The sequence below is a fragment of the Neomonachus schauinslandi genome, chromosome 14, assembly GCF_002201575.2.
Source record: "Neomonachus schauinslandi chromosome 14, ASM220157v2, whole genome shotgun sequence".
Lineage (NCBI taxonomy): Eukaryota > Metazoa > Chordata > Mammalia > Carnivora > Phocidae > Neomonachus > Neomonachus schauinslandi.
The window spans coordinates 84,961,572-84,975,287 of record NC_058416.1 but is presented as its reverse complement, the minus strand read 5'-3'; the positions used below and the strand labels follow the sequence as shown (position 1 = coordinate 84,975,287).

At 45.9% G+C, this 13,716-nt stretch overlaps 1 non-coding gene across 1 annotated transcript; it reads left to right on the top strand.

The window, feature by feature from the left end:
- Positions 1 to 10,621: 10,621 nt before the first annotated feature.
- On the top strand, positions 10,622 to 10,728 carry LOC123326646. The gene has a single exon (XR_006541221.1). It is a non-coding gene; the product is annotated as a U6 spliceosomal RNA (small nuclear RNA).
- Positions 10,729 to 13,716: the final 2,988 nt, after the last annotated feature.

The window sequence follows — 13,716 nt, the reverse complement described above, 5'->3', positions numbered from 1 at the left end:
AGCGGTCATGAGTTCAGGCTCCACATTAGGTGTAGAGATTACTAAAAATAAACTTTAAAAAAAACACCCTAAATTAATCATAATAAAAATAATAAAATAATAAATAATAAATAATAAAAAAATAATAAAAAGCCACCATTTCTTGAGCTCATGCCTCTACAGAACAGTGCTTGTATACCTCTGATAATGGGAAGCTTACTCCTTCCAGAAGCCATGCATTTCTGTACTGGTTATTTTTAACAGTTCAAAAGTATTCCTTGTATGGAGCTGGAGCTGGTAGAGGCCTCCCTGTGACTCCCACTATGTGCCACATAGAATGTGTGAAATCCCTCTGCTGCCCAGCCCTGATGCCGGCTCCACAAGACATCTGGAAGGCAGCTTTGGTGAATGATCCAGAAGGCTTTCAGAATTGAAGAACTGGGTGAAGGGAGCTGAAAACAAAGTTAGATAACTGTCAGGGGACAGGTTGCACAATTCAGAATTAGGATCTGTGGACTGCAGTGTTGATCTCCAAATAATTCTCTGGGCCTAGAGCTCAGAAACTGTACTGGGGAGTCCCTGCTCTGCCTCCCTGGTCCCCAGTTCCTGGGCTTGTGGGGCTTGCTCTTCTCCCTGGTTAGGAGCCATTGCCGGGTCCATGGGTTTGTGCCTATGTCTTTTATGGGTAGTGCTTTTTATGTCCTGGCTAAGAAATCATTGCCAATGGGCACCTGGGTGGCTCAGTTGGTTAAGCGACTGCCTTCGGCTCAGGTCATGATCCTGGAGTCCCTGGATGGAGTCCCGCATCGGGTTCCCTGCTCAGCAGGGAGTCTGCTTCTCCCTCTGACCCTCCCCCCTCTCATGTGCTCTCTCTCACTCTCTCCCTCTCAAATAAATAAATAAAATCTTAAAAAAAAAAAAAAAAGAAATCGTTGCCAACCCCAAGGTCATGAAGATATTCACCTATGTTTTAAAACTTTAAGACATAAGTAAATAAATCTTAAAAACAAAATACTTTAAGACATAGATTTTGAAAAAAGATGTAGAGGTTTTGTTGTATGTTTAGGCATACGATCCATCTCAAACTCATTTTTGAGGGAAGTAAGGTTTCCCTATTAAAATGCATGGACAGAGGCAGCTGGGTGGCTCGGTGGGCTGAGTGTTGAATGTCTGACTCTGGATTTCGTCTCAGGTCATGATCTCAGGGTCATGAGATAGAGCCCTGTGTTGGGCTCCTAGCTCAGCGTGGAGTCTGCTTGTCCCTCCCCCTCCCCCAACTTGCATGCATGAGTGTGCTCAAGCTCTCTCTGTCTCTCAAATAAATAAAGTCTTTTTAAAAAATGCATGGACAGTTTTGTTGAAAGCCAAGTGACTATACATGAAGGTCTGTTTCTGGCCCTCCTCTTCTATCCCATTGCTCTCTTTCTCTATTCTTATGCCAATACATCCTGTCTTGATTATTCTAGCTTTAAAATAAGTCTTGAGGGGCGTCTGGGTGGCTCAGTCATGTAAGCGTCCCACTCTTTTTTTTTTTTAAGATTTTATTTATTTATTTGAGAGAGAGCGAGAGCGAGAGACATCACGGAGGCAGAGGGAGAAGCAGACTTGCAGCTGAACAGAGAGCCCAATGCGGGGCTTGATCCCAGGACCCTGAAATCAAGACCTGAGCACCCAGCCACCCAGGCACCTACTCTTTTTTTTTTTTTTAAGGGTTCTACTTTTTTTTTTTTAAAGATTTTATTTATTTATTTGACAGAGAGAGACACAGCGAAAGAGGGAATACAAGCAAGGGGAGTGGGAGAGGGAGAAGCAGACTTCCCGCCGAGCAGGGAGCCCGATGTGGGGCTCGATCCCGGGACCCTGGGATCATGACCTGAGCCAAAGGCAGACGCTTAACGACTGAGCCACCCAGGTGCCCTAAGGGTTCTACTCTTGATCTCAGCTCAGGTCTTGATCTCAGGGTCCTAAGTTCCAGCCTCGCATTGGACTACACACTGGAAGCCCAAAAAAGAAAGACCTGTTTTATTTATTTATTTGTTTATTTTTAAGTAGGCTCCATGCCCAATGTGGAGCCCAATTCGGGGCTGGGACTTATGACCCTGATATCAAGATCTGAGCTGAGATCAAGGGTGGGATGCTGGGGCGCCGCCTGGGTGGCTGAGTCAGTTAAGCCTCCCCGACCCTTGGTTTCTGCTCAGGTCATGATCTCAGGATCCTGGGATCCAGCCCCATGTCAGACTCCCTGCTCAGTGGGGAAGCCGACTCCCCACTGAGCAGGGAGCCCGATATGGGGCTCGATTCCAGGACCCTGGGATCATGACCTGAGCCAAAGGCAGACGCTTAACCATCTGAGCCACCCAGGCGCCCCTCAAATAAATAAATCTTTTTTTTTAAAGATTTTATTTATTTATTTGACAGAGAGAGACACAGCGAGAGAGGGAACACAAGCAGGGGGAGTGGGAGAGGGAGAAGCAGGCTTCCCGCAGAGTGGGGAGCCCGACACGGGGCTCGATCCCAGGACTCTGGGATCATGACCTGAGCCGAAGGCAGACACTTAACGACTGAGCCACCCAGGCGCCCCTCAAATAAATAAATCTTAAAAAAAAAAAAAAAAGAGTGGGATGCTTACCTGATTAAGCCACTCAGATGTCCAAATAAAATAAATTTTGAAGTCAAGTAAATTAAGTCTTTCAGCTTTGTTCTCCTTTTTCAAAACTGGTGTGGCTACACAGGGTGATTTATATCTCTCAATATATTTTGGAGTAAAATGGGATAAATTTTGTAAATGCATACGTGATTTGGGACTCATTACATCTCTTTGGGCAGGGTATCAGCAGGATTAAACATCTTCTTGGGTGATCTAACAACATTTGTTAGCAAAGCAAGACCAACCAGGCCACACTCCAGAGACTGAGCACCTGAGATCAGGGAGGACTGGTATGAGTTGAATTATGTCCCTGCAAAAAGATATGTTGTCAAAAAAAAAAAAAGAAAGAGAAAGAAAGATATGTTGCAGTCCTAACTCCCACTACCACAGAATGTGACCTTATTTGGAGATAGGGTTTTTAGAGGTAATCAAGTTAAAATGAGGTCCTAATCCAATATGACTGGTGTCCTTATAAAATGGGCAAATTAGGACCCACACAGAAGGGGGGAAGATGATGTGGAGAGATGCAGGGAGGAGATGGCCATCCGTAAGTCAAGGAATGCCTGAGGTTACCAGAAGGTAGGAGAGAAGCCTGGAACAGAACCTTCCATAGAGCCTTCAGAGGGTACATGCCCTTCTGACACCTCAATTTCCAATTTCTGGCCCTGAGAACTGGGAGACAACGCATTTCTGTTGTTCTCAGTCATCCGGGACACAGTACTTTGTTATAGCAGCCTAGGAACCTAACATAAGTACCCTGGAGTTGAACTGAGGTGAGGTCTCTAGTCAGCCAAGGTCGTTGAGATCGGATGGGTTTGTCAGGGGGCTGCAAGTGTATTCAAGATGTCAACAGAGGTTAACGCTAGGGACACCTGGATCTGAATCCCAGCTTCCTCAGTTTATGACTGTGCCACTTTGGGGAAGCAACCCAACTTCTCGGAGTCCTGTCTGTCAAATGGGACTAGCAATGGGACTTGGCAGAAAGGGTTGTTCCACGAAAGACCGTTTGTCTGGCACTTAGCATGATGCTCAGTAAACTGTGGTTACTATTTTCCCTCTTGTGGGATGTGCTATTCTCGATGAGAGGGGGTTGTCTCATTGCAAATCTAATGAATTGGCTGATCTGTGAGGATTGATGAAAGGCGGAATATCAGTGAGAATCCAATAGGGAAAATCAGACCCTGGAGTAGGGGAATCTATTATACAAGGAATGGCTTCATAGACAGTGGGAAAGGAGACACAGGGAATGAAGCTGCTGTTGGAAATAGTACCTGAGGCCCATGGAGAGGGAGAAATACCCTGGCTTCTCCCTTCCTCCCACCCACCAGGCTCCTCTCACTGCCTCCCGCTAGCCAATCTGTGCAGGAAGCCAGTTGATTTGGCAGCTTGCTGGTGTTGGCAAAGCAGAAGAAGGGCCAGGAATGGAGTTGAGGGCAGACAGGCCCAGGCTCAGCACCAGGGAGTGGGGCTTACGTTTCATCTCCATGAGCCCAATTCCTCGCCTAGAAAGTGGGGATAATGGTAATATCTATGCACAGACTAGTTGAGTGCATACAATAAGATAACACGTGTTAACAGTTGAGCCCAGTGCCTGGCACACAGTAGGGAGTACCCTGTAAATGTGAAGAACAAACTGGCTAGCCGTTTTCTGCTCAGAGGATGGAAGGAGGGAAGAGGACAGAGGCCTGGGAATAAATTCAAGGTATAGGAGCAGTCCTGGTGCTGGTGATATTTTTATCTCAGACACGTGCCCATCTGTCCCCTCTCCATTCTAAGCTGGTGACTCTGTCAGTCTCCTTTTAGAAACCCTGAGTCAGGGCTAACCACACCGAGTTCAGGGGAGTTGGGAGTTTGGTCTCCATACTCCTTCAAAAGGATTTCAAATCCTCTTGACTGTTAGCTGATGTTTCTGCCTCCAGCTGCTGCCAAACCTTCCTGGCCTCCCCCAGCCAGGGGCTGAGCCATCTCCAGGATCTCTCTTTGTATAATTAAAAAGAAAAATAGAACAGCCGATGTTGCCAAACATGTATTTAAAGTGACACCCGGGGTTCAGGGAGTGGAAAATAAAAATGTTTGAGGTTTAGATTAAAAGTCTCCATTGCTCAGCTGTCTCCTGACCCTGGGATTTCTCCTCAGCCTGACCGCCTTTAATCCCCTGCCCTGGCTTGTAAAAGCCTTTTAGACTGAAGGCATTTATTTCTCAGAGAAGTGTTCCAGCCTAATCATGTAAAAATGCCCAGCATCCCAGGAACAGCCTGTCGAGTGCAATGTGGTTCTGGGAAGCCCCGGGAGAGTGGGGAAGTTGGGGGGTGTGATGAGTCCTTGCTTTCCTTCACCGTGCCCTTCCCCCACCACATCTAATCCATCAGAAAACCCAGTGGACCATAGCCCTTCACATCTTAAAACTTGAGCTCTCCCGTCCAGGGGTATCCCTTTTATCTTTCCCAGGCCCCCACCATCCCGGGCTCAGAAATCTGCAGTAACCTGCTGCCTGGTGTCCCTGCTTCTGCTCTTGATCCTCCCAAAGCCATTCTGTAACAGCAACCAGAAAAATCTTTCTAAAACAAATCTGATCCTGTCCACTTGTCTGGTTAGATTCCTATTGCTGCTGAACACGTTACCACAAATTCCGTGGCTTAAAACCATACCAATTTACCCTCTCACAGTTCTGGAGGTCAGAAGTGCAAAATGAATCGGAAGGGGCTAAGACAAAGGTGCTGGCAGGGCTGGCTCCTTCTGGAAGCTCTGAGGGGAAATGCATTTCCCTGCCTTTTCCAGCGTCTAGTGGCTGCCTGGATTCCTTGGCTTGTGGCCCCTTCCTCCTTCTTCAAAGCGCATTTGTCCAATCTCTTCTGTCACCACATCTCCTTTTCTCTCTGACCCTCCTGGCTGCCTCTGATCAGGACTCCTGTGTTTACACTGGGTCCATCTGGATCATCTGGGATAATCTCCCCATCTCCAGACCCCAGACTTGATCACATCTGCAAAGCCCCTTCTGCCTCATGCAGTAACATAGTCACAAATTTCCAGGGATTAGGATGTGGACATCTATGGAGGTTCATTATTCAGGCTACCACCCTGCTTAAAGCCCTCCGATGGCTGTGCATCAGAGTTAGAATTAAAACCCAGGCTCCTTACCCTTCATGGGAAGGCCTTATCTAATCTAGCCCCTTCTTATTTCTCCCGCCCTCCCTTTGGCTCACTTGCTTCTCACAGTTCTTTCTACAGGCCAACTCCATTCTTGCCACAAGTCTTCTCTGCACATGCTGTGCCCTCTGCCTAAATGCTCTTTCCCCAGATCTTCACAGGGCTGGCTGCTTTGTCCCTTTCAGACGTCAGCTCCAGTGTCACCTTCTCAGAGAGTTCTTTGCCTGATTAATCTGTCTCACCCACTCCTTCCTGCAGTCTCTCATATCACCTGGGTTTACTTAATGTCACCTGAGTTTACTTATTATTACCTGTTTATTTATTATTTATCTTTTATTTTTTTTAAGATTTTATTTATTTATTTGACAGAGAGAGAGACAGCGAGAGAGGGAACACAAGCAGGGGGAGTGGGAGAGGGAAAAGCAGACTTCCTGCAGAGTGGGGAGCCCGATGATGCGGGGCTCAATCTCAGGACCCTGGGATCATGACCTGAGCCAAAGGCAGACGCTTAACGACTGAGCCACCCAGGTGCCCCTAATTTATCTTTTAAAAATTTATTTATTGGGCGCCTGGGTGGCTCAGTCGGTTAAGCGACTGCCTTCGGCTCAGGTCATGATCCTGGAGTCCCTGGATCGAGTCCCGCATCGGGCTCCCTGCTCGGTGGGGAGTCTGCTTCTCCCTCTGACCCTCCCCCCTCTCATGTGCTTGCTCTCTCTCATCCTCTCTCTCTCAAATAAATAAATAAAATCTTTAAAAAAAATTTATTTATTAACTTATTTACTGTCTTTGTCCCCCATCAGAAAGTGAGCAAATGAGAGAAAAACGCTTCCTTTTCTTGTTCACAGCTATATCCCCAGTGACTGGTGAGCAGTAGATCCTTGATAAATGCTTGTTGAATGGATGAATGGATGGATGATGGTCCGGACATCCATTTGGTCTCTGGGCTTTAGTGTCCAGGATTCAGGCTCAGGATGGAGGTAGGTCAGACAGGCAGCGAGGGTACAACGTTTAATGAGTACTTCCTGTGTGCCAGGCCCTGTGCTAGTCCTTTCATGCGATTCAACATTTATTGAACACCTGCTGTGTGCCGGGCCCGGTGCAAATTATTTATTCATGCATTATTTATTCAAGTCAAAGAGCATTTACTAAGTGTCTACTGAATGCTAGGCAATGTACATTTATCAAACACCTATTGTATACCAGTTGTCTCAAATCAGTGCCTGGGTACACAGCAGTTCAATAAATGCCGGAATCAATGAATGTCCTCAAGGAGCCCCTAGTCTTCCTGCTAAAATGGCCTGTAAATAAATAACTCTAACACACAAAGATAAGGCAATAATGTGGGTGTGTTCAGAGTGCAGAGGGGCCCCTTATCACCTTGTACTGGCAGATACCTTTCTCAGAGTCTTATCTTCTTACCTGGGAACCAGCTCTCTGAAGGTCAGGTAGACTCACCCCTCACTCACCTGCCTCTCCATGCCCTGGGCACCTGGGAAGGACCTGGCCAGCAGCACATGCTCAGTCAGTGCCTATTACCTGATTACTGCGGTTTCCCCCACCGACAGTTGTTCCTTCATTCATATGCCAGGCAAGAGGGCAACAGCTGGGCTCCAACCCTCGTGCTGCTGGCCAGGAGCTAGGAGCTGGGAGCCTCCGACAGGCTGTCCGCCCTCCATTTGGCTTGACTTTTCCAGCTTTACATGAAGGATTTGGTCCTCCTCCCTTGGTATAGCTCTCTGACTAGACTTCTATGGAATCTATTGTAAAAATTCAGGCAATGCGTAGAAATTGTTAAAGACTCCAAAGCTCACCACAGTCAGGAGGCTTTGCCTGATCTGACACTTTCCTTCCCTGCTTCCTTCCCTTCTTTTTTGTTTTAAAATGCACACAACATAAAATTACAATTTTAATTATTTTATTTTATTATTCTATTTATTTATTCATTTATTTATTTATTAGAGAGGGAGAGAGGGAAGGGGGAAGGGGCAGAGAGAGAGGGAGAGAAAGAATCTCAAGCAGGCTCCACACCCAGCGTGAGCCCAATGCAGGGCTTGATTCCACAACCCTGAGATCATGACCCAAGCTAAAATCAAGAGTCAGATGTTTAACCGACTGAGCAACCAGGTGCCCCTTTATTATTTTAGTTTTTAAGTAGATTGCATGCCAAATGTGGGGATTGAACTGACGTGACGATCAAGAGTTGCACGTTCTAATGACTGAGCCAATCAGCGCCACCCCCCACCCCCCCGGCCTTTTAATTATTTTTAAAGTGTATAGTTCTAGGGCATTAAGTACATTCACACTGTTATGCAACCACCAGTACCATCTTTCTCTCCCTTTTTTAAAATAATCTTTACCCCCAACGTGGGGCTCAATCTCATGATCCCAAGATCATGACCCAAGCAGAAACCAAGAGTTGGATGCTCAACCAACTGAGCCACCCACACACCCCTATTTGTGTCTTATATTTAATAATCAGTTTGTTTAGGGCACCTGGGTGGCTCAGATGGTTAAGCGTCTGCCTTCGGCTCAGGTCATGATCTCAGGGTCCTGGGATCGAGTCCCGCATCAGTCTCCCTGCTCCTTGGGAGCCTGCTTCTCCCTCTGCCTCTCTTTCTCTCTCATGAATAAATAAATAAAATCTTTAAAAATAAATCAGTTTGTTTAGAGCATTTACAAACATAACTTTAATAATGTACCAATTATTTTGGTTAGAAATGGCAAATACAGTGTTTGTCATAGTAAAAGTGAGTCTTTAAATCACATTTGAAGTTGCTGTCATGCAAAGTAATAAAGATAGTGCCACTGTGAGCAAGCTTAATAATAAAGAATATTATGCAGTTCTAAGCTTTAAAAATAGGAAATAAACATATATATGGTTTAAAAATAATTATATATTATTATCATGGTCGACTTAAGAAACAAAACTACACCGCTTCTGTAGCAGCTTTATTCACAATAGCCAAAAGGTAGAAACAACCCAAATCAGCAGATGAGTGGAAAAACAAAATGTGCTATATATACTATAGATTATTATTCGGCCTTAAAAAGGAAGGAAATTCTGACCCATGCTATACTATGAAAGAACACTGAAAACATTATACGAAGTGAAAGAGGCCAGACACAAAAGGACAAATATGGTATTATTCCACTTACATGAAATTCCTAGAGTAGCATATTCATGGAGACAGAAAATAGAATAGTGGATGCCAGGGGTCAGACGGAGAGGGAATTCGGGGGAGTTGTTTACTCATTAGGTGCAGGGTTTCTGTCTGGGATTGTTATAGGCTGGATATGTTTTCCCAAAACTCATGTTGAAGCCTTAACTCCCAGTGTAATGGTGTTTGGAGGTGGGACCCTTGGGAGGTGATTAGGTTTACATTAGAGGTCAGGAGGGGCACCTGGGTGGTTCAGTCAGTTAAGCATCTGCCTTCGGCTCAGGTCATGATCCTGGAGTCCCGAGATCAAGCCCCACATTGGGCTCCCTGCTCAGCAGGGGCTCTGCTTCTCCCTCTGCCCCTCCCTGTCTCGTTCTCTCTCTCTCTCAAATTAAAAACAAAAACAAAAACAAAAAACCATTAGAGGTCAGGAGAGTGGGACCCTCTTGATGGGATTAGTGCCCTTATAAAATAGACCCTAGAGAGCTCCCATCCCTCATGTGAGGTTACAGTGAGGAGATGACCATCCATGAGGAAGAGGGCCCTCACTGGACACCAAATCTGCCGGCACCTTGACCTTGAACATCCCGGCCTCCAGAAGCGTAATAAATAAATGCCTGATGTTTAAGCCACCCTGCATATGTATTTTGTTATAGTAGCCCAAGCTAACAAAGACTGGGATGAAGGAAAAGTTCTAGAGTTGGATGGTGGTGATGGTTGCATAACAACGTGAATGTGAATGCACCTAATGCCACTGAACCATACCCTTAAAAATGATCTAAATGGGGGCACCTGCGTGGCTCAGTCGTTAAGCATCTGCCTTCAGCTCAGGTCATAGTCCCAGGGTCCTGGGGTCGAGCCCTGCATCAGGCTCTCTGCTCAGTGGGAGGCCTGCTTCTCCCTCTCCCACTCCCCCTGCTTGTGTTCCTGCTCTCTCTGTCTCTGTCAAATAAGTAAATAAATAAATCTTAAAAAAAAAGATCTAAATGGGGGGCCATGCGGGGGGTAGAGATTACTTAAAAATAAAATCTTTAGGGGTGCCTCGGTAGCTGAGTCGGTTAAACGTCTGCCTTCAGCTCAGGTCATGATACTGGGGTCCTGGGATGGAGTCACACGTCGGGCTCTCTGCTCAGTGGGGAGTCTGCTTCTCTCTCACGCTCTGCCTACTTGTGCTCTCTTTCTCTGTCAAATCAATAAATAAAATTTGATTGATTTGACAGAGAGAGACACAGCGAGAGAAGGAACACAAGCAGGGGGAGTGGGAAAGGGAGAAGCAGGCTTCCCACGGAGCAAGGAGCCTGATGCGGGGCTCGATCCCAGGACCCTGGGACCATGATCTGAGCTGAAGGCAGATGCTTAACGACTGAGCCACCCAGGCGCCCCTCAATCAATAAAATCTTAAAAAAAAAAATCCCTAGGGGACCTGGGTGACTCAGAGGGTTAAGCATCCATCCAACTCTTGATTTTGGCTCAGGTCATGATTTCAGGGTGGTGAGATTGAACCCTGCATTGGGCTCTGCGCTGGGCATAAAGCTTGCTTAAGATTCTCTCCCTCTCCATCGGCCGCACCCCTCCCCGCCCATGCATACGTGCTCTCCCTCTCCAAAATGAATAAATAAATAAAATCTTTTAAGAAATTATTTAAATGTTAAATCCTATGCTATATGTATTTGCTGCAATTATAAAAAACCTGCTCATTTCAGCAGTACATATACTGAAATTGAGACAATTCAGAGAAGATTAGCATGGTCCCTGCATAAGGATGACATGTAAACTTGTGAAGATTTCCATATTTCTATATTTTTTATTTTAAAAATTTTAATTATTATTATTATTTTGCGTGTGTGGGTAAAGCGATAGAAGTTTATTAAGTGAAGATACAGAAAAAGCTCTCAAGAGTAAGAGGGGTCCCGACAGAGTTGCCAACGATGACATGTAGGGTTGGTCTTTTATAGAAAGCTAACCAGGGAACTTAAATAGTGAACCATCGGAGATGGGAAGGGCCCTACTATAGGCAAAGTCCCTGAGATGGGAGAAAGCCATTTAAGAAAAGCCAATGAACAGAAAGCAGAATTGGGTAGGGTTAGGCCAACATTCTCTTCTTTCGAGGAAGGGGGATTGACCAAACCTTTGTCCAGAAGCCTGTCACCTGAGACTTAAGACCAGCAGCTGCGCTATTCGCCTTTGGCCAACAGGTGCCCAGTTTTGCTGTTTATGAGAAGAGGTCATCTAAGGGAGAGACGTCTCCCAGGAAAGAAAAGAGCCGCTTTTACTCACCCTTTGGTGGAAGTGATCCCAGGTTTCGGAACCAAAATGAAGTGGTAGAGCTAGGTTCTTGTCTCATGGAGTTGAAGAATAAATCTCTTGGACAACAGAGAGTGAGTAAAGCGACAGAAGTTTAAGTGAAGATACAGAAAAAGCTATTAAGAGTGAGAAGGGTCCCAACAGGGTTGCCCTATTTTTTATTATTTTTTTTAAGTCTTATTTTTATTTATTTGAGAGAGACAGAGGGAGCGAGCCCTCAAGTGAGCAGAGGGAGAGGCAGAAGCAGACTCTGAGCAGGGAGCCCTAGATGGGGCTCCATCCCAGGACCCCGAGATCATGACCTGAGCTAAAGGCAGACACTTAACCAGGCGTCCCAGTACTATGGTAGCTTTTGATTCAGACTGTTTGCTGAGGAACCCGAGGAAAACATATTCTGCAATTTTTCCATTCTCCTGTTGATGAATAGTTGGGTTGTTTCACGTTTTTTGAGACTGCATACAATGCAGGGAGGGCTGACATGCTTGTTCATGCCTCCCAGTGCACTCGTGGCTGTTTCTCTAGAATGTTCCTAGAATTGGAACTGCTGGATCCTAGGTCGAACACTCCTTCAGCTTTACCATATATTGCCCACTTAATTTCCAAAGTGCCGACTTACTTTCCCACTTTATTTCTCTCCTGCCCCCTGCCCTCAGCTCACTGTACTGGGGTCACTCAGGCCTTCTTTCAGTTCCTTTAGCACATATGCTCCCCCATCACGGGACCTTTGCATCTGCTATTTTTTCTGCTGAGAACACTTCCCCCACCCTCAGCCTAGCTAAGACCTCTTCTTTCCGCAGTGCTCAGCTCTGTGCTGAGAGCCGCTCCCTGACTTCCTCCTCAAGACCAGACCAGGTCAACCCCATCCTCTCCATGCCCACATTATATACCCCAGAGCCCCGTATACCTCTCTGTTGTGATACACTTATTAGCTGCAAGGTTCCATCTATCTGTGCAACTATCGGCACAAAGTGGGTCAACTCTGCTAAGTTTCACTAGCCTGAAAGGAGGAGCCACCCCGTTTGCTTAAGCTTATTGCCCGATCTCCAGCATCTAACAACACTGTGCCTGGTACATAGTAGGCCACTGGCATTATTATTCTCGTAGCTATTCTATGTTCTCACTCATATTTGAATCCAGAATGTGATTTTTCCAGCATATCTCAGTATATCTACTGCAGGCCAAAATCATGACAATGTAAACACAATCTCTTTCCTTGAGGAGCTCACAGAGGGAGGTCAATAAACATTTATTGAGCCTGCTGGACCCGGACATATTTGAGTGCTTAGCAATGGTTTAATTGACTTAGATGTCACCTCTAGTGTGAGTACTACTATAATGAGTAATGATGATCACTGTTTATTGAGCATTTATTATGTGCCAGGCACTCTACTAAATGCTTTACAGTTACCATCTTATCCTACCTTCACATCCTACCAGGGAGGCAGTATTATTACTTCCATCTTACAGGTGAGGAAACAGCCTTAGAAAAGTGAAGTCACTGGTTCAAGATCACACAGTTAGTAAATGGTGCCGACAGGATTTCTCAGCCAGAGTGTCAACATCCTACCATGATGCTAAATTTCTCCTCCCCCAATTACACTGCTTTCAGTTGGACTCCCGAGACGGAGTGCTTAATCACAATAATAAATTAGCACTATCTACCATTATGGGGCACTTATTAAGCACTAATCACTTTATATCCATCCATTCATTTATTCAACCAATATTTATTGAGAACCACGTGGGCCAAGCACTATTTGACATGTGTGGGGTTACAGAGGTGGACAAAAAAGATTAAAATTGCTGCTTTGTGGAGTTGTCATCTTAGTGGGAGGAGAACAACAACAACAAATAAGTAAAATATATGACAGATTGTGACCAGTGCTACAGAGAAAATGAAAGCAGAAAAGGGAACTATGGCGCATAATGACTGGGGTTTCTCTGGTCTCATTTCACTCTCCCAAACATCTATTATTTCCCCATCGTAGAAATGATACTGAGATTCACTTGGTGAAGTCATTTACCCACAGGCACACAGCTCATAGGCTGAGAAGTCAGGACTCTGGAAGGGCTGAGGATCCCATTCTTTGCTGTACGCCTACCGAGTGCCTAGGATTGTGGTAAACAAAAGGAGCATCCAACTTTCTTCTATGAGTTTAAGGTCGGGCAGACGGGTAAGTTGACCCAGGTGAGTGGAGAATTCACAAAATTATACTGAAGTGTCCTTGCCATGCCCAGGGCAGACATTAAGCATGATCCCCTGTGGGAGATGAGGATGCAGAGCCGGCGGTCAAGGCTCAGGCTGACGAATGGATTCCCGAGTTCGGGAGCAGAAGTCTAAGGCAGGCTAGGTCATTCTGGGGCTGCTGTTGACTCAGAGGCCTACCAGCCCCTGCCCTGCCCCCACAGCCCGCTCTGTGCCCCGCCCCCTCCCGCCCTGGGTCTCTGGACTCCAGGCCATTAAGCTGGGAGAGCAAGTGG